The 20,085-nt window shown below is 42.8% G+C and overlaps 1 protein-coding gene across 1 annotated transcript in view; it reads right to left on the bottom strand.

Moving 5' to 3' along the window:
• The window catches only part of CRYZL1 (crystallin zeta like 1), a 248,371-nt gene that overhangs the window by 94,134 nt on the left and 134,152 nt on the right, over nt 1-20,085 (bottom strand). The gene's annotated exons all lie outside the window — the stretch shown is intronic.

Raw genomic sequence — 20,085 nt, 5'->3', positions numbered from 1 at the left:
GGAGCAGCAGATAACCTAGGTTCTAGCTTCTGATTGGTGGCTGCATATATATACCTATTGTCATTGGCTCACCCATGTGTTTAGTCAGCAACCAGAAGTGCATTGCTGCTCCTTTAATAAAGCATACCAAGATAACAAAGAGACATTTATAATAGGAGTAAATTAGAAAGCTGCTTAAATTTGCATTCTCTTTCTGAATCAAGAAAGAAAAAATGTGGGTTTCATATCCCTTTAATAGATTTTTCAATAGAAGCGTAGACTGCAGAACAATGCAAATTTAAACAATTTGAAAGCTTATATGTATACATTTTTTTTAATTTATCGATTCATATTTTGTGATGTTACAACAATAGAACATACACTGTAAGTATAACAAAATTATAGAACATCACTCATGAAACAATGAATGTATCGTATAAGCCCTGTCATGGTATTACATAAAAACCCATGGAAATCTTGTAAGAAAGGCACTACAATACCGCTCTGCTTGCGCAAACCATCCCCATTAAACAATCAGGGGGAAAAGAGGGGGGGGGGGGGGGCAAGGGCTTCCAACTCTACACTGTACTCCCCACAAGTAAAACCCTAATAGATGTAGGGGATGCATGTTAGGAGTGGATGCCTGTATCCTAACACAGCCTCATCTGTTTTCTGTGAATTTGTGCCGACTTCCACAGTCTAGCAAGTAAGGATTTTGCACTGTTGATTCATATTTGAAATAATGTGGCTCTAAATTTACAGGGACAGCACTATGAAAACAAAAAACACAGTTATGCCTACACTAAAACTAAGCCCCCTTTAAAAAAAATCAAAAATCAAAAAAAACCTCTAAACTAGCACTAAAAGTTACTATAAAAATAGCACTGAGGGCTTTTTGTAGGGTCTTGCCCTAAAGAGTCACAGCTCTTTTTCAAATAAATACTACAACCCCATTATACAATAAAAGTAACCCCCCCCCCCAAAAAAAAAGACTAATCTAAAAATAAACTAAACCATCGTTTCTTAAAGGGGAAGTACCCCCAACAGGACAGATTTTCATTATAGTTGAACCAGTGCACAGCTGAAGTACTTAGCTGATCAGTAACCACGGTTACTAATCTGCTCTCATCTATAAAATGATTATTTAATCTGTGCACTGGTTCAGCTATAATGAAAACTTGGCCTGTTTGGGGTAATTGAGGACCACGGTTAAAGGGACACTGAACCCAAATTTTTTCTTTCGTGATTCAGATAGAGCATGCAATTTTAAGCAACTTTCTAATTTATTCCTATTATCAAATTTTCTTCATTCTCTTGGTATCTTTATTTGAAATGCAAGAATGTAAATTTAGATGCCGGCCCATTTTTGGTGAATAACCTGGGTTATTCTTGCTGATTGGTGGATACATTCATCCACCAATAAAAAAGTGCTGGCCAGAGTTCTGAAACAAAAAAGAAGCTTAGATGCCTTCTTTTTCAAAGAAAGATAGCAAGTGAATGAAGAAAAATTGATAATAGGAGTAAATTTGAAAGTTGCTTAAAATTTCATGCTCTATCTGAATCACGAAAGAAAAAATTTGGGTTCAGTGTCCCTTTAACCGTGGTCCTCAATTACCCCAAACAGGCCAAGTTTTCATTATAGCTGAACCAGTGCACAGATTAAATAATCATTTTATAGATGAGAGCAGATTAGTAACCGTGGTTACTGATCAGCTAAGTACTTCAGCTGTGCACTGGTTCAACTATAATGAAAATCTGTCCTGTTGGGGGTACTTCCCCTTAGAAATGCATTTGGTAGGGCAGTACTAACAGCTCTTTTTTTGTATTAGGTAGGGCATTGACCTAAAATGAAACAGCTCTTTTAGGGATAAAAAACTAAAAAAAGATTTCCCAGAAAAGGACATTTGGTAGGGAATTGCAGAGTGGCTAAGCATCATGGTAAACATAGTTCCAAAACATCTGTGGGTGCCAAGGTTACCGATCACTGGGCTATACCGTCTGCTGTGGAAAGAAAGAAAAACAGAATTTATGCTTACCTGATAAATTACTTTCTCCAACGGTGTGTCCGGTCCACGGTGTCATCCATTACTTGTGGGATATTCTCCTCCCCCACAGGGAAAGGCAAGGAGAGCACACAGCAAGAGCTGTCCATATAGTCCCTCCCAGGCTCCGCCCCCCCAGTCATTCGACCGAAGGTTAGGAGAAAAAAAGGAGAAACTATAGGGTGCCGTGGTGACTGTAGTGTATAGAGAAAGAAATTCTTCAAACCTGATTAAAAAACCAGGGCGGGCCGTGGACCGGACACACCGTTGGAGAAAGTAATTTATCAGGTAAGCATAAATTCTGTTTTCTCCAACATTGGTGTGTCCGGTCCACGGTGTCATCCATTACTTGTGGGAACCAATACCAAAGCTTTAGGACACGGATGAAGGGAGGGAGCAAATCAGGTTACCTAAACAGAAGGCACCACGGCTTGCAAAACCTTTCTCCCAAAAATAGCCTCCGAAGAAGCAAAAGTATCAAATTTGTAGAATTTGGACAAAGTGTGCAGAGAAGACCAGGTCGCTGCCTTACATATCTGATCAACAGAAGCCTCGTTCTTGAAGGCCCATGTGGAAGCCACAGCCCTAGTAGAGTGAGCTGTGATTCGTTCAGGAGGCAGCCGTCCGGCAGTCTCGTAAGCCAATCGTATGATGCTTTTCAGCCAAAAGGAAAGAGAGGTAGCAGTAGCTTTTTTTGACCTCTCCTCTTGCCAGAATAAACGACAAACAGAGAAGACGTTTGTCTGAAATCCTTTGTTGCTTCTAAATAGAACTTTAAAGCACGGACTACATCTAAATTGTGTAACAAGCGTTCCTTCTTTGAAACTGGATTCGGACACAAAGAAGGCACAACTATTTCCTGGTTAATATTCTTGTTGGAAACAACCTTTGGAAGGAAACCAGGTTTAGTACGCAAAACAACCTTATCTGAATGGAACACCAGATAGGGCGGATTACACTACAGAGCAGATCATTCAGAAACTCTTCTAGCAGAAGAAATAGCAACCAAAAACAGAACTTTCCAAGATAACAACTTGATATCTATGGAATGTAAGAGTTCAAACAGAACCCCTTGAAGAACTGAAAGAACCAAATTTAGACTCCAGGGAGGAGTCAAGGGTCTGTAAACAGGCTTGATCCTGACCAAAGCCTGAACAAAAGCTTGAACATCTGGCACAGCTGCCAGTCGTTTGTGTAACAAGACAGATAAAGCAGAAATCTGTCCTTTTAGAAAACTCGCTGATAATCCCTTATCCAAACCTTCTTGGAGAAAGGAAAGGATCCTAGGAATTTTAATCTTACAGATATATCTTTTCCATATTTTATGGTAATCTTTCTAGTCACAGGTTTTCTGGCTTCTACCAGAGTATCTATCACAGAATCCGAAAACCCACGCTTAGACAAAATCAAGCGTTCAATTTCCAAGCAGTCAGCTGGAGAGAAACTAGATTTGGATGTTCGAATGGACCTTGTACTAGAAGATCCTGTCTCAAAGGTAGCTTCCATGGTGGAGCCGATGACATATTCACCAGGTCTGCATACCAAGTCCTGTGTGGCCACGCAGGAGCTATCAAAATCACCGAGGCCTTCTCCTGTTTGATCCTGGCTACCAGCCTGGGAATGAGAGGGAACGGTGGAAACGCATAAGCTAGGTTGAAAGTCCAAGGCGCCACTAATGCATCCACTAGAGTCGCATTGGGATCCCTGGATCTGGACCCGTAGCAAGGAACCTTGAAGTTCTGACGAGACGCCATCAGATCCATGTCTGGAATGCCCCATAATTGGGTCAACTGGGCAAACACCTCCGGGTGGAGTTCCCACTCCCCCGGATGAAAAGTCTGACGACTCAGATAATCCGCCTCCCAGTTTTCCACTCCTGGGATGTGGATCGCAGACAGGTGGCAGGAGTGATCCTCCGCCCATTTGATGATCTTGGTCACCTCTCTCATCGCCAGGGAACTCCTTGTTCCCCCCTGATGGTTGAAGTAAGCAACAGTCGTCATGTTGTCTGATTGGAATCTTATGAATATGGCCTTTGCTAGTTGAGGCCAAGCCCGGAGAGCATTGAATATCGCTCTCAGTTCCATAATGTTTATCGGAAGAAGAGACTCTTCCCGAGACCATAGACCCTGAGCTTTCAGGGAATCCCAGACCGCGCCACAGCCTAATAGACTGGCGTCGGTCGTGACAATGACCCACTCTGGTCTGCGGAATCCTGGGTCAGCCACCAACGGAGTGAGTCTCTGGTCTTCTGATCTACTTGAATCACTGGAGACAAGTCTGTATAGTCCCCATTCCACTGTTTGAGCATGCACAGTTGTAATGGTCTTAAATGAATTCGTGCAAAAGGAACTATGTCCCTTGCTGCAACCATCAACCCTACTACTTCCATGAACTGAGCTATGGAAGGCCGTAGAACAGAGTGAAGAACCTGACAAGCGTTTAGAAGCTTTGACTCTCTGACATCTGTCAGGAAAATCTTCATTTCTAAAGAATCTATTATTGTTCCCAAGAAAGGGACTCTTGTTGACGGAGACGGGGAACTTTTTTCTATGTTCACCTACCACCCGTGAGATCTGAGAAAGGCTAGAACAATGTCTGTGTGAGCCTTTGTCTTTGAAAGAGACGACGCTTGAATTAGGATGTCGTCCAAGTAAGGTGCCACTGCAATGCCCCTGGGTCTTAGAACCGCTAGAAGGGACCCGAGCACCTTTGTGAAAATCCTTGGAGCAGTGGCTAGTCCGAATGGGAGAGCCACAATAGGTAATGTTTGTCCAGAAAGGCGAACCTTAGGAACTGATGATGATATGCAGATACGCATCCTTTAGATCCACGGTAGGCATAAATTGACCCTCCTGGATTGTAGGTAAAATCGTTCGAATAGTTTCCCATTTTGAACGATGGCACTCTGAGAAATTTGTTTAGAATTTTTAAATCCAGAATTGGTCTGAAAGTTCCCTCTTTTTTTGGGAACTACAAACAGATTTGAGAAAAACCCCTGACCTTGTTCCACAGTTGGAACTGGGTGTATCACTCCCATCTTTAACAGGTCTTCTACACAATGTAAGAATGCCTGTCTCTTTACTTGGTTTGAAGATAAGTGAGACATGTGGAACCTTCCCCTTGGGGGTAGTTCCTTGAATACTAGAAGATAACCCTGAGAGACTATTTCTAGTGCCCAGGGATCCTGAACATCTCTTGCCCAAGCCTGAGCAAAGAGAGAGTCTGCCCCCTACTAGATCCGGTTCCGGATCGGGGGCTACCTCTTCATGCTGTCTTGAAGCAGCAGCAGGCTTCTTGGCCTGTTTACCCTTGTTCCAGCCTTGCATTGATTTCCAAGCTGGTTTAGTCTGGGAAGCGTTACCCTCTTGTCTAGAGGCTGCCGAGTTGGAAGCCGGTCCGTTCCTGAAATTGCGAAAGGAACGAAAATTGGACTTATTCTTAGCCTTGAAAGGTTTATCTTGTGAGAGGGCATGGCCCTTTTCCCCAGTGATGTCTGAAATAATCTCTTTCAATTCTGGCCCAAAAGGGGTCTTACCTTTGAAAGGGATATTAAGCAATTTTGTCTTGGAAGATACATCCGCCGACCAAGACTTTAGCCAGAGCGCTCTGCGCGCCACAATTGTAAACCCTGATTTTTTATTTTTATTTTTATTTTTTTTTGCCGCTAACCTCGCTAACTGCAAAGCGGCGTCTAAAATAAAGGAATTAGCTAACTTAAGTGCGTAAATTCTGTCCATGACTTCCTCATACGGAGTCTCCCTACTGAGCGACTTTTCCAGTTCCTCGAACCAGAACCACGCCGCTGTAGTGACAGGAATAATGCACGAAATAGGTTGAAGGAGGTAACCTTGCTGTACAAAAATCTTTTTAAGCAAACCCTCCAATTTTTTATCCATAGGATCTTTGAAAGCACAATTGTCCTCAATAGGAATGGTCGTGCGCTTGGCTAGAGTAGAAAAACTCCCCCTCGACCTTAGGGACTGTTTGCCATGTGTCCTTCCTGGGGTCGACCATAGGGAACAATTTCTTAAATATAGGAGGAGGGACTAAAGGTATGCCTGGCTTCTCCCACTCCTTATTCACTATGTCCGCCACCCGTTTAGGTATCGGAAAAGCATCAGGGTGCACCGGGACCTCAAGGAACTGTCCATCTTGCACAATTTTTCTGGGTTGACCAGATTGTCACAATCATCCAGAGTAGATAGCACCTCCTTAAGTAATGCGCGGAGATGCTCTAATTTAAATTTAAATGTCACAACATCAGGTTCTGCCTGTTGAGAAATTCTTCCTGTATCAGAAATTTCCCCATTTGACAAACCCTCCCTCACTGCCACTTCAGATTGGTGTGAGGGTATGACAGAAAAATTATCATCAGCGCCCTCCTGCTCTACAGTGTTTAAAACAGAGCAATCACGCTTTCTCTGAAATGCTGGCATTTTGGATAAAAACATAATTTATGCTTACCTGATAAATTCCTTTCTTCTGTAGTGTGATCAGTCCACGGGTCATCATTACTTCTGGGATATTAACTCCTCCCCAACAGGAAGTGCAAGAGGATTCACCCAGCAGAGCTGCATATAGCTCCTCCCCTCTACGTCACTCCCAGTCATTCGACCAAGGACCAACGAGAAAGGAAAAGCCAAGGGTGAAGTGGTGACTGGAGTATAAATTAAAAAATATTTACCTGCCTTAAAACAGGGCGGGCCGTGGACTGATCACACTACAGAAGAAAGGAATTTATCAGGTAAGCATAAATTATGTTTTCTTCTGTTAAGTGTGATCAGTCCACGGGTCATCATTACTTCTGGGATACCAATACCAAAGCAAAAGTACACGGATGACGGGAGGGATAGGCAGGCTCTTTATACAGAAGGAACCACTGCCTGAAGAACCTTTCTCCCAAAAATAGCCTCCGATGAAGCAAAAGTGTCAAATTTGTAAAATTTGGAAAAAGTATGAAGCGAAGACCAAGTTGCAGCCTTGCAAATCTGTTCAACAGAGGCCTCATTCTTAAAGGCCCAAGTAGAAGCCACAGCTCTAGTGGAATGAGCTGTAATCCTTTCAGGAGGCTGCTGTCCAGCAGTCTCATAAGCTAAACGAATTATGCTACGAAGCCAAAAAGAAAGAGAGGTAGCAGAAGCTTTTTGACCTCTCCTCTGCCCAGAGTAAACGACAAACAGAGAAGACGTTTGTCGAAATTCCTTAGTTGCCTGTAAGTAAAATTTTAGAGCACGGACTACATCCAGGTTGTGCAGTAGACGTTCCTTCTTCGAAGAAGGATTTGGGCATAAAGAAGGAACAACAATCTCTTGATTGATATTCCTGTTAGAAACTACCTTAGGTAAGAACCCAGGTTTAGTACGCAGAACTACCTTATCCGAATGAAAAATCAAATAAGGAGAATCACAATGTAAGGCTGATAACTCAGAGACTCTTCGAGCCGAGGAAATAGCCATTAAAAATAGAACTTTCCAAGATAACAACTTTATATCAATGGAATGAAGGGGTTCAAACGGAACGCCCTGTAAAACATTAAGAACAAGGTTTAAACTCCATGGTGGAGCAACAGTTTTAAACACAGGCTTAATCCTGGCCAAAGCCTGACAAAAAGCCTGGACGTCAGGAACTTCTGACAGACGTTTGTGTAACAGAATGGACAGAGCTGAGATCTGTCCCTTTAATGAACTAGCGGATAAACCCTTTTCTAAACCTTCTTGTAGAAAAGACAATATCCTAGGAATCCTAACCTTACTCCAAGAGTAACCTTTGGATTCATACCAATATAGGTATTTACGCCATATCTTATGGTAAATCTTTCTGGTAACAGGTTTCCTAGCCTGTATTAAGGTATCAATAACTGACTCAGAAAACCCACGTCTTGATAAAATCAAGCGTTCAATTTCCAAGCAGTCAGCTTCAGAGAAGTTAGACTTTGATGTTTGAAGGGACCCTGTATCAGAAGGTCCTGTTTCAGAGGTAGAGACCAAGGTGGACAGGATGACATGTCCACCAGATCTGCATACCAAGTCCTGCGTGGCCACGCAGGTGCTATTAGAATCACTGATGCTCTCTCTTGTTTGATTCTGGCAATCAATAGAGGAAGCATCGGGAAGGGTGGAAACACGTAAGCCATCCTGAAATCCCAAGGTGCTGTCAGGGCATCTATCAGGACTGCTTCTGGATCCCTGGATCTGGACCCATAACGAGGAAGCTTGGCGTTCTGTCGAGACGCCATGAGATCTATCTCTGGTTTGCCCCAACGTCGAAGTATTTGGGCAAAGACCTCCGGATGAAGTTCCCACTCCCCCGGATGAAAAGTCTGACGACTTAAGAAATCCGCCTCCCAGTTCTCCACTCCCAGGATGTGGATTGCTGACAGGTGGCAAGAGTGAGACTCTGCCCAGCGAATTATCTTTGATACTTCCATCATAGCTAGGGAGCTTCGTGCCCCTCCCTGATGGTTGATGTAAGCTACAGTCGTGATGTTGTCCGACTGAAACCTGATGAAACTCCGCGTTGTCAACTGGGGCCAAGCCAGGAGGGCATTGAGAACTGCTCTCAATTCCAGAATGTTTATTGGCAGGAGACTCTCCTCCTGACTCCATTGTCCCTGAGCCTTCAGAGAATTCCAGACGGCACCCCAACCTAGAAGGCTGGCGTCTGTTGTTACAATTGTCCAGTCTGGTCTGCTGAATGGCATCCCCCTGGACAGATGTGGCCGAGAAAGCCACCAAAGAAGAGAATTTCTGGTCTCTTGATCCAGATTCAGAGAAGGGGATAAGTCTGAGTAATCCCCATTCCACTGACTTAGCATGCACAGTTGCAGTGGTCTGAGGTGTAGGCGTGCAAAGGGTACTATGTCCATTGCCGCTACCATTAAGCCGATTACCTCCATGCATTGAGCCACTGACGGGTGTTGAATGGAATGAAGGGTGTGGCAAGCACTTTGAAGTCTTGTTAACCTGTCCTCTGTCAGGTAAATCTTCATTTTTACAGAATCTATAAGAGTCCCCAGGAAGGGAACTCTTGTGAGTGGAACGAGTGAACTTTTCTTTTCGTTCACCTTCCATTCATGTGACCTTAGAAATGCCAGTACTAACTCTGTATGAGACTTGGCAGTTTGAAAGCTTGAAGCTTGAATCAGAATGTCGTCTAGGTATGGAGCTACCGAGATTCCCCGCGGTCTTAGTACCGCCAGAAGAGCACCCAGAACCTTTGTGAAGATTCTTGGAGCTGTAGCCAATCCGAATGGAAGAGCTACAAACTGGTAATGCCTGTCTAGGAAGGCAAACCTTAGGTACCGGTAATGATCTTTGTGAATCGGTATGTGAAGGTAAGCATCTTTTAAATCTACAGTGGTCATGTACTGACCCTCTTGGATCATAGGTAAAATTGTCCGAATAGTCTCCATCTTGAACGATGGAACTCTTAGGAACTTGTTTAGGATCTTTAAGTCCAGGATTGGTCTGAAAGTTCCCTCTTTTTTGGGAACCACAAACAGATTTGAGTAAAACCCCTGTCCCTGTTCCGATCGTGGAACTGGGTGGATTACTCCCATTAACAAGAGCTCTTGTACGCAGCGTAGAAACGCCTCTTTCTTTGTCTGGATTGTTGACAACCTTGATAGATGAAATCTCTCTTGGAGGAGAGTATTTGAAGTCCAGAAGGTATCCCTGAGATATTATTTCTAGCGCCCAGGGATCCTGGACATCTCTTGCCCAAGCCTGGGCGAAGAGAGAAAGCCTGCCCCCCACTAGATCCGATCCCGGATCGGGGGCCCTCACTTCATGCCGTTTTAGGGGCAGCAGTAGGTTTCCTGGTCTGCTTGCCCTTGTTCCAGGACTGGTTAGGTTTCCAGCCTTGTCTGTAGCGAGCAACAGCTCCTTCCTGTTTTGGTGCAGAGGAAGTTGATGCTGCTCCTGCTTTGAAATTACGACAGGAACGAAAATTAGACTGTCTAGTCTTAGTTTTGGCTTTGTCCTGAGGCAGGGCATGGCCTTTACCTCCTGTAATGTCAGCGATAATCTCTTTCAACCCGGGCCCGAATAAGGTCTGCCCTTTGAAAGGTATATTAAGCAATTTAGACTTAGAAGTAACATCAGCTGACCAGGATTTTAGCCACAGCGCCCTGCGTGCCTGAATGGCGATTCCTGAATTCTTCGCCGTAAGTTTAGTTAGATGTACTACGGCCTCCGAAATGAATGAATTAGCTAGTTTAAGGACTCTAAGCCTGTCCGTAATGTCGTCCAGAGTAGCTGAACTAATGTTCTCTTCCAGAGACTCAATCCAGAACGCCGCTGCAGCCGTGATCGGCGCAATGCATGCAAGGGGTTGCAATATAAAACCTTGTTGAACAAACATTTTCTTAAGGTAACCCTCTAATTTTTTATCCATTGGATCTGAAAAAGCACAGCTATCCTCCACCGGGGTAGTGGTACGCTTAGCTAAAGTAGAAACTGCTCCCTCTACCTTAGGGACCGCTTGCCATAAGTCCCGTGTGGTGGCGTCTATTGGAAACATTTTTCTAAATATCGGAGGGGGTGAGAACGGCACACCGGGTCTATCCCACTCCTTAGAAACAATTTCAGTAATTCTCTTAGGTATAGGAAAAACCTCAGTACTCGTCGGTACCGCAAAATATTTATCCAACCTACACATTTTCTCTGGTATTGCAACTGTGTTACAATCATTCAGAGCCGCTAACACCTCCCCTAGTAATACACGGAGGTTTTCCAGTTTAAATTTAAAATTTGAAATATCTGAATCCAGTCTGTTTGGATCAGAACCGTCACCCACAGAATGAAGTTCTCCGTCCTCATGTTCTGCAACCTGTGACGCAGTATCTGACATGGCCCTAATATTATCAGCGCACTCTGTTCTCACCCCAGAGTGATCACGCTTACCTCTTAGTTCTGGTAATTTAGCCAAAACTTCAGTCATAACAGAAGCCATATCCTGTAATGTGATTTGTAATGGCCGGCCAGATGTACTCGGCGCTACAATATCACGCACCTCCCGAGCGGGAGATGCAGGTACTGGCACGTGAGGCGAGTTAGTCGGCATAACTCTCCCCTCGTTGTTTGGTGAAATTTGTTCAATTTGTACAGATTGACTTTTATTTAAAGTAGCATCAATACAGTTAGTACATAAATTTCTATTGGGCTCCACTTTGGCATTGCAACAAATGACACAGGTATCTTCCTCTGAATCAGACATGTTTAACACACTAGCAAATAAACTTGCAACTTAGAATACAATTCAATTAGAATAATATTAAAAACGTACTGTGCCTTTAAGAAGCACAGAAAATCTATGACAGTTGAAAATTAATAAATTGAAACAGTTATAGCCTCAATCCTTGTAAACAACACAACTTTAGCAAAGGTTTAATCCCAATAGCAAAGATAACAAATTCTGAAAGCAGGAAACAATTACAGAATAAACGTTTTTTATCACAGTCAACTATAATTCTCACAGCTCTGCTGAGAGAAATTACCTCCCTCAAAATAAGTTTGAAGACCCCTGAGTTCTGTAGAGATGAACCGGATCATGCAGGAAATACAATGAGCTGCTGACTGAAATAACTGATGCATAGAAAAAGGCGCCAAAAAACGGCCCTTCCCCCTCACACACAGCAGTGAGAGAGAACAGAAACTGTCAGAAAAAGATTAAGCAACTGCCAAGTGGGAAAATGGTGCCCAAACATTTATTCACTCAATACCTCAGCAAATGAAAACGATTTTACATTCCAGCAAAAACGTTAAACATAATTTCTAGTTATTAAACAGCTTAATGTACTTCTTACAGTGTAATTCTAGTGAAGTACCATTCCCCAGAATACTGAAGTGTAAAGTATACATACATGACATTATATCGGTATGGCAGGATTTTCTCATCAATTCCATTGTCAGAAAATAAAAGCTGCTACATACCTCTATGCAGATTCATCTGCCCGCTGTCCCCTGATCTGAAGTTTACCTCTCCTCAGATGGCCGAGAAACAGCAATATGATCTTAACTACTCCGGCTAAAATCATAGCAAAAACTCTGGTAGATTCTTCGTCAAACTCTGCCAGAGAGGTAATAACACACTCCGGTGCTATTTTAAAATAACAAACTTTTGATTGAAGATATAAAACTAAGTATAATCACCATAGCCCTCTCACACCTCCTATCTAGTCGTTGGGTGCAAGAGAATGACTGGGAGTGACGTAGAGGGGAGGAGCTATATGCAGCTCTGCTGGGTGAATCCTCTTGCACTTCCTGTTGGGGAGGAGTTAATATCCCAGAAGTAATGATGACCCGTGGACTGATCACACTTAACAGAAGAAATATTAGCTATGGAGTTATCCATTACTGCATAGTAACAAGCATTGGCGCGCTAGAAGTACTAGGGGTCGCCTGCGCGGGCATAACTGGTATAGACACAGAAGGAGATGATGTAGAACTATGTCTACTTCCTTCATCTGAGGAATCATCCTGGGCAACTTTACAATTTGTGACAGTTCTGTCCTTACTTTGTTTGGACGCTATGGCACAATTATCACACTATATTTGAAGGGGGAACCACATTGGCTACCATACATACAGAACATGATCTATCTGAAGGTACAGACATGTTAAACAGGCTTAAACTGGTTAATAAAGCACAAAAACCGTTTTAAAACAAAACCGTTACTGTCTCTTTAAATGTTAAACAGGGCACACTTTATTACTGAATATGTGAAAAACTATGAAGGAATTATCCAATCTTTACCAAATTTTCACCACAGTGTCTTAATACATTCAAAGTATTGCACTCCAATTTTCAAGCTGTTAACCCTTAAAATGTGGAAACCGGAGCAGTTTTTAATTTTAACCCCCTTACAGTCCCAGCCACAGCCTTTGCTGCAACTTCACCAATCCCAGGGGGGTATATGATACCAAATGAAGCCTTCTAGGAACGTTTTTAGTGGATTCCAGACCCTCACACATGCAGCTGCATGTACTGAACTCAAAATTAACTGCACAGTAATGGCGCGAAAATTAGGCTCTGCCTACTACAGAGAAAGGCCCTTCCTGACTGGGAAGGTGTCTTAACAAGTGCCTGGTGCTAAAAACGTTCCCCAATGTTATAAAAGTGTGAAATACAACTTCAAACTGCATATAATACTTAAATAAAGCAATTGATTTAGCCCCTAAAAGTGTCTACCAGTTTATAGCCCATATTAAGCCCTTTATTCTGTTTGATACTAAGAAAATGGCTTACCGATCCCCATGAGGGGAAAATGACAGCCTTCCAGCATTACACAGTCTTGTTAGAAAAATGGCTAGTCATACCTTAAGCAGAAAAGTCTGCAAACTGTTTCCCCCAACTGAAGTTACTTCATCTCAACAGTCCTATGTGGAAACAGCAAACGATTTTAGTAACTGCTGCTAAAATCATATTCCTCTCACAAACAGAACTCTTCATCTTTTTCTGTTTCAGAGTAAATAGTACATACCAGCACTATTTTAAAATAACAAACTCTTGATAGAAGAATAAAAAACTACAACTAAACACCACAAACTCCTCACCATCCCCGAGGAGATGCTACTTGTTCAGAGCGGCAAGGAGAATGACTGGGGGGGCGGAGCCTGGGAGGGACTATATGGACAGCTCTTGCTGTGTGCTCTCCTTGCCTTTCCCTGTGGGGGAGGAGAATATCCCACAAGTAATGGATGACACCGTGGACCGGACACACCAATGTTGGAGAAATAAAACTATGCCGGATAATGTGCGGCCTGGGGAGCTGTAAAGTATTTGTCTTTGAATGTAAAATCTACTTTTATTTTTAGTTCTGCAAATTTGTATTCATAGATCAAAGTTTTAAGGCAATCACTATCACATTAGAAATAATAAAAGAAAAAAAATGTTACCATCCCTTTAAGGTTAGCCAAACCCAGAACATAAGGACTTGGGAATTATTTTTTAAAGATTTGAGAATTTCTGTATGAGCTTTAATATATTAATATTAAAATGAGGAATATTTACTTCCTGTAGTATGTTTTAAATCGGTGAATTTCAGCATTAGAATGAGACACCATCTCCTAAGCTATATGAACACTAAGGGCCCATTTATCAAAATTTTGCCAGTGTTCTGCAATATTCTCCGACTGAGTTACAAAAAACTTGCAAAGACAGTGTGCATGCATGCGCTCATTGCCACAGTCAGCAAATATTACAGAGCCGGTACCTCCACAGTTTTGTCACTAGCTGGGGACATACACATAACAGTGCCAAAAAAAAGGCTTCATAGTCAATATTATTGTACAGATTTGTTTGATGATTAAATGAGTGAACAATTTTCATTAAAACACACATGACATAAATCGTTACAAACACTCTGTAAATACAACTGACAAAAAAAAGCTTCATAGTTAATTTATGTTTTTAACTATGTATATTATGTCTGTTTTAATGAAAAACGTTCAATCATTTAATCAAAGAAATCCGTACAATAATATTGAGTAGAGCTGCAACAACTAATCGTTATAATCGATAATAATCGATTATGAAAATAGTTGTCAACGAATCTCATAATCGATTAGTTGGTTTGCAATTAGTTTGGTCTGTGCACAACACCAGCTTCTTCACTTCAATGAACTCCTGCATATGATATTGTGTTTTATGGTTATGTCCTTAGCCTAAAGGACGTCTACAGATATTTACTTTACTTTTCACTTTTTCAGGACAGTATACGTTTACAACTACCCCTGGATTATGTGCAACTCAGATATAATAGTCATCATTTGGATTGTTTATATTAAATCTGGTGATTTGGAACTATGCTTTTCATGATATAGTGCCAAGCTTGTTGTTTACACCTTGCCCCTAGTTTGATGGGAGTTATTTAAATTGATGTGCACTATTATCTGTTTGCACAATTATTAGCGTATTGCTTGCTATTGCTGATTATATGTACTGTATAAATAAATGTGTAAGGCTTTGTCCTGTTATTGATATACAGTCCTTAGCGCTTTTGATTTTGTTTTTTATTGTTTTTTTATATTTTTAATAAATTGTGATAATATGTACCAGATTCAACCTTTATAAGTATATATTCATTATTTTTATTGCGGACTACATATTTCCCCTAACCTTATAGCTGGTTATTTACCATTGCATATAGATATTCAAGATATTTTTATGTTAGAATGAAGTCAAGGGTTACTTTATTGAGAGGCCCCTTGCCAAGGTAGAAAACACTTAGCTTTGGTGAAGAGCTAACAAAGATAAATATCCCACTTTGGTGAAATTGGCAAAACCCTACTTATACACCTCAACAGCCTTTTCTCTGCTGCAGGAAATATAGCTGCAAACAGAGAACCAGCCTTAGTCAGAAGCATGTGGACATGTTGAGATTTTTGCATTTCAACGCAAAGTTTCTGAAAGAGTGAATAACAGAATGTTATTAACATTGATAGTCTAACTCTTTCTAGTTCTACCTCTTTTCAAACAGTTTGTGGTTTTGTTTTGTTTAAATATAAAACTGTGCTCTGCTGCTTAAAAATTGAAGAAACAGTTGTGTTAATGTAAAGTTTTAGTCTGAAGTTTATATTTATAACACTCAGTATGTGGATTTTATTTAAAAACAGAATTTATGTTTACCTGATAAATTTCTTTCTCCAACGGTGTGTCCGGTCCACGGCGTCATCCTTACTTGTGGGATATTCTCCTCCCCAACAGGAAATGGCAAAGAGCCCAGCAAAGCTGGTCACATGATCCCTCCTAGGCTCCGCCTACCCCAGTCATTCGACCGACGTTAAGGAGGAATAATTGCATAGGAGAAACCATATGGTACCGTGGTGACTGTAGTTAAAGAAAATAAAATATCAGACCTGATTAAAAAAACCAGGGCGGGCCGTGGGCCGGACACACCGTTGGAGAAAGAAATTTATCAGGTAAACATAAATTCTGTTTTCTCCAACATAGGTGTGTCCGGTCCACGGCGTCATCCTTACTTGTGGGAACCAATACCAAAGCTTTAGGACACGGATGAAGGGAGGGAGCAAATCAGGTCACCTAAATGGAAGGCACCACGGCTTGCAAAACCTTTCTCCCAAAAATAGCCTCAGAAGAAGCAAAAGTATCAAACTTGTAAAATTTGGTAAAAGTGTGCAGTGAAGACCAAGTCGCTGCCCTACATATCTGATCAACAGAAGCCTCGTTCTTGAAGGCCCATGTGGAAGCCACAGCCCTAGTGGAATGAGCTGTGATTCTTTCGGGAGGCTGCCGTCCGGCAGTCTCGTAAGCCAATCTGATGATGCTTTTAATCCAAAAAGAGAGAGAGGTAGAAGTTGCTTTTTGACCTCTCCTTTTACCTGAATAAACAACAAACAAGGAAGATGTTTGTCTAAAATCCTTTGTAGCATCTAAATAGAATTTTAGAGCGCGAACAACATCCAAATTGTGCAACAAACGTTCCTTCTTTGAAACTGGTTTTGGACACAGAGAAGGTACGATAATCTCCTGGTTAATGTTTTTGTTAGAAACAACTTTTGGAAGAAAACCAGGTTTAGTACGTAAAACCACCTTATCTGCATGGAACACCAGATAAGGAGGAGAACACTGCAGAGCAGATAATTCTGAGACTCTTCTAGCAGAAGAAATCGCAACTAAAAACAAAACTTTCCAAGATAATAACTTAATATCAACGGAATGTAAGGGTTCAAACGGAACCCCCTGAAGAACTGAAAGAACTAAATTGAGACTCCAAGGAGGAGTCAAAGGTTTGTAAACAGGCTTGATTCTAACCAGAGCCTGAACAAAGGCTTGAACATCTGGCACAGCTGCCAGCTTTTTGTGAAGTAATACCGACAAGGCAGAAATCTGTCCCTTCAGGGAACTTGCAGATAATCCTTTTTCCAATCCTTCTTGAAGGAAGGATAGAATCCTAGGAATCTTAACCTTGTCCCAAGGGAATCCTTTAGATTCACACCAAGAGATATATTTTTTCCAAATTTTGTGGTAAATCTTTCTAGTCACAGGCTTTCTGGCCTGAACAAGAGTATCGATCACAGAATCTGAGAATCCTCGCTTCGATAAAATCAAGCGTTCAATCTCCAAGCAGTCAGCTGGAGTGAAACCAGATTCGGATGTTCGAACGGACCCTGAACAAGAAGGTCTCGTCTCAAAGGTAGCTTCCAAGGTGGAGCCGATGACATATTCACCAGATCTGCATACCAAGTCCTGCGTGGCCACGCAGGAGCTATCAAGATCACCGACGCCCTCTCCTGCTTGATCCTGGCTATCAGCCTGGGGATGAGAGGAAATGGCGGGAACACATAAGCTAGTTTGAAGGTCCAAGGTGCTACTAGTGCATCCACTAGAGCCGCCTTGGGATCCCTGGATCTGGCCCCGTAGCAAGGAACTTTGAAGTTCTGACGAGAGGCCATCAGATCCATGTCTGGAATGCCCCACAGGTGAGTGACTTGGGCAAAGATTTCCGGATGGAGTTCCCACTCCCCCGGATGCAATGTCTGCCGACTCAGAAAATCCGCTTCCCAATTTTCCACTCCTGGGATGTGGATAGCAGACAGGTGGCAGGAGTGAGACTCCGCCCAAAGAATAATTTTGGTTACTTCTTCCATCGCTAGGGAACTCCTTGTTCCCCCCTGATGGTTGATGTACGCAACAGTCGTCATGTTGTCTGATTGAAACCGTATGAACCTGGTCCTCGCAAGCTGGGGCCAGGCCTGGAGCGCATTGAATATCGCTCTCAGTTCCAGAATATTTATCGGTAGAAGAGATTCTTCCCGAGACCAAAGACCCTGAGCTTTCAGGGATCCCCAGACCGCGCCCCAGCCTATCAGACTGGCGTCGGTCGTGACAATGACCCACTCTGGTCTGTGGAACATCATCCCTTGAGACAGATTGTCCAGGGACAGCCACCAACGGAGTGAGTCTCTGGTCCTCTGATTTACTTGTATCTTCGGAGACAAGTCTGTATAGTCCCCATTCCACTGACTGAGCATGCACAGTTGTAATGGTCTTAGATGAATGCGCGCAAAAGGAACTATGTCCATCGCCGCCACCATCAACCCGATCACTTCCATGCACTGAGCTATGGAAGGAAGAGGAACGGAATGAAGTATCCGACAAGAGTCCAGAAGCTTTGTTTTTCTGGCCTCTGTTAGAAAGATCCTCATTTCTAAGGAGTCTATAATTGTTCCCAAGAAGGGAACCCTTGTTGACGGGGATAGAGAACTCTTTTCCACGTTCACTTTCCAGCCGTGAGATCTGAGAAAGGCCAGGACAATGTCCGTGTGAGCCTTTGCTTGAGGAAGGGACGACGCTTGAATCAGAATGTCGTCCAGGTAAGGTACTACTGCAATGCCCCTTGGTCTTAGCACCGCTAGAAGGGACCCTAGTACCTTTGTGAAAATCCTTGGAGCAGTGGCTAATCCGAAAGGAAGCGCCACGAACTGGTAATGTTTGTCCAGGAATGCAAACCTTAGGAACCGATGATGTTCCTTGTGGATAGGAATATGTAGATACGCATCCTTTAAATCCACCGTGGTCATAAATTGACCTTCCTGGATGGAAGGAAGGATAGTTCGAATGGTTTCCATCTTGAACGATGGGACCTTGAGAAATTTGTTTAAGATCTTGAGATCTAGGATTGGTCTGAACGTTCCCTCTTTTTTGGGAACTATGAACAGATTGGAGTAGAACCCCATCCCTTGTTCTCTTAATGGAACAGGATGAATCACTCCCATTTTTAACAGGTCTTCTACACAATGTAAGAACGCCTGTCTTTTTATGTGGTCTGAAGACAACTGCGACTTGTGGAACCTCCCCCTTGGGGGAAGTCCCTTGAATTCCAGAAGATAACCCTGGGAGACTATTTCTAGCGCCCAAGGATCCAGAACATCTCTTGCCCAAGCCTGAGCGAAGAGAGAGAGTCTGCCCCCCACCAGATCCGGTCCCGGATCGGGGGCCAATATTTCATGCTGTCTTGGTAGCAGTGGCAGGTTTCTTGGCCTGCTTTCCCTTGTTCCAGCCTTGCATTGGTCTCCAAGCTGGCTTGGCCTGAGAAGTATTACCCTCTTGCTTAGAGGACGTAGCACCTTGGGCTGGTCCGTTTTTACGAAAGGGACGAAAATTAGGTCTATTTTTTGCCTTGAAGGGCCGATCCTGAGGAAGGGCGTGGCCCTTACCCCCAGTGATATCAGAGATAATCTCTTTCAAGTCAGGACCAAACAGCGTTTTCCCCTTGAAAGGAATGTTTAGTAGCTTGTTCTTGGAAGACGCATCAGCCGACCAAGATTTCAACCAAAGCGCTCTGCGCGCCACAATAGCAAACCCAGAGTTCTTAGCCGCTAACTTAGCCAATTGCAAAGAGGCGTCTAGAGTGAAAGAATTAGCCAATTTGAGAGCATTGATTCTGTCCATAATCTCCTCATAAGGAGGAGAGTCACTATCGAGCACCTTAAGCAGTTCATCAAACCAGAAATATGCGGCTGTAGTGACAGGGACAATGCATGAAATGGGTTGTAGAAGGTAACCCTGCTGAACAAACATCTTTTTAAGCAAACCTTCTAATTTTTTATCCATAGGATCTTTGAAAGCACAACTATCCTCTATGGGAATAGTGGTGCGTTTGTTTAAAGTAGAAACCGCTCCCTCGACCTTGGGGACTGACTGCCATAAGTCCTTTCTGGGGTCGACCATAGGAAACAATTTTTTAAATATGGGGGGAGGGACGAAAGGAATACCGGGCCTTTCCCATTCTTTATTAACAATGTCCGCCACCCGCTTGGGTATAGGAAAAGCTTCTGGGAGCCCCGGCACCTCTAGGAACTTGTCCATTTTACATAGTTTCTCTGGGATGACTAAATTTTCACAATCATCCAGAGTGGATAATACCTTCTTAAGCAAAATGCGGAGATGTTCCAATTTAAATTTAAATGTAATCACATCAGATTCAGCCTGCTGAGAAATGTTCCCTAAATCAGTAATTTCTCCCTCAGACAAAACCTCCCTGGCCCCCTCAGATTGGGTTAGGGGCCCTTCAGAGATATTAATATCAGCGTCGTCA

The sequence above is a fragment of the Bombina bombina genome, chromosome 3, assembly GCF_027579735.1.
Source record: "Bombina bombina isolate aBomBom1 chromosome 3, aBomBom1.pri, whole genome shotgun sequence".
Taxonomy (NCBI): domain Eukaryota; kingdom Metazoa; phylum Chordata; class Amphibia; order Anura; family Bombinatoridae; genus Bombina; species Bombina bombina.
This window is presented reverse-complemented; position numbering and strand designations above follow the sequence as displayed.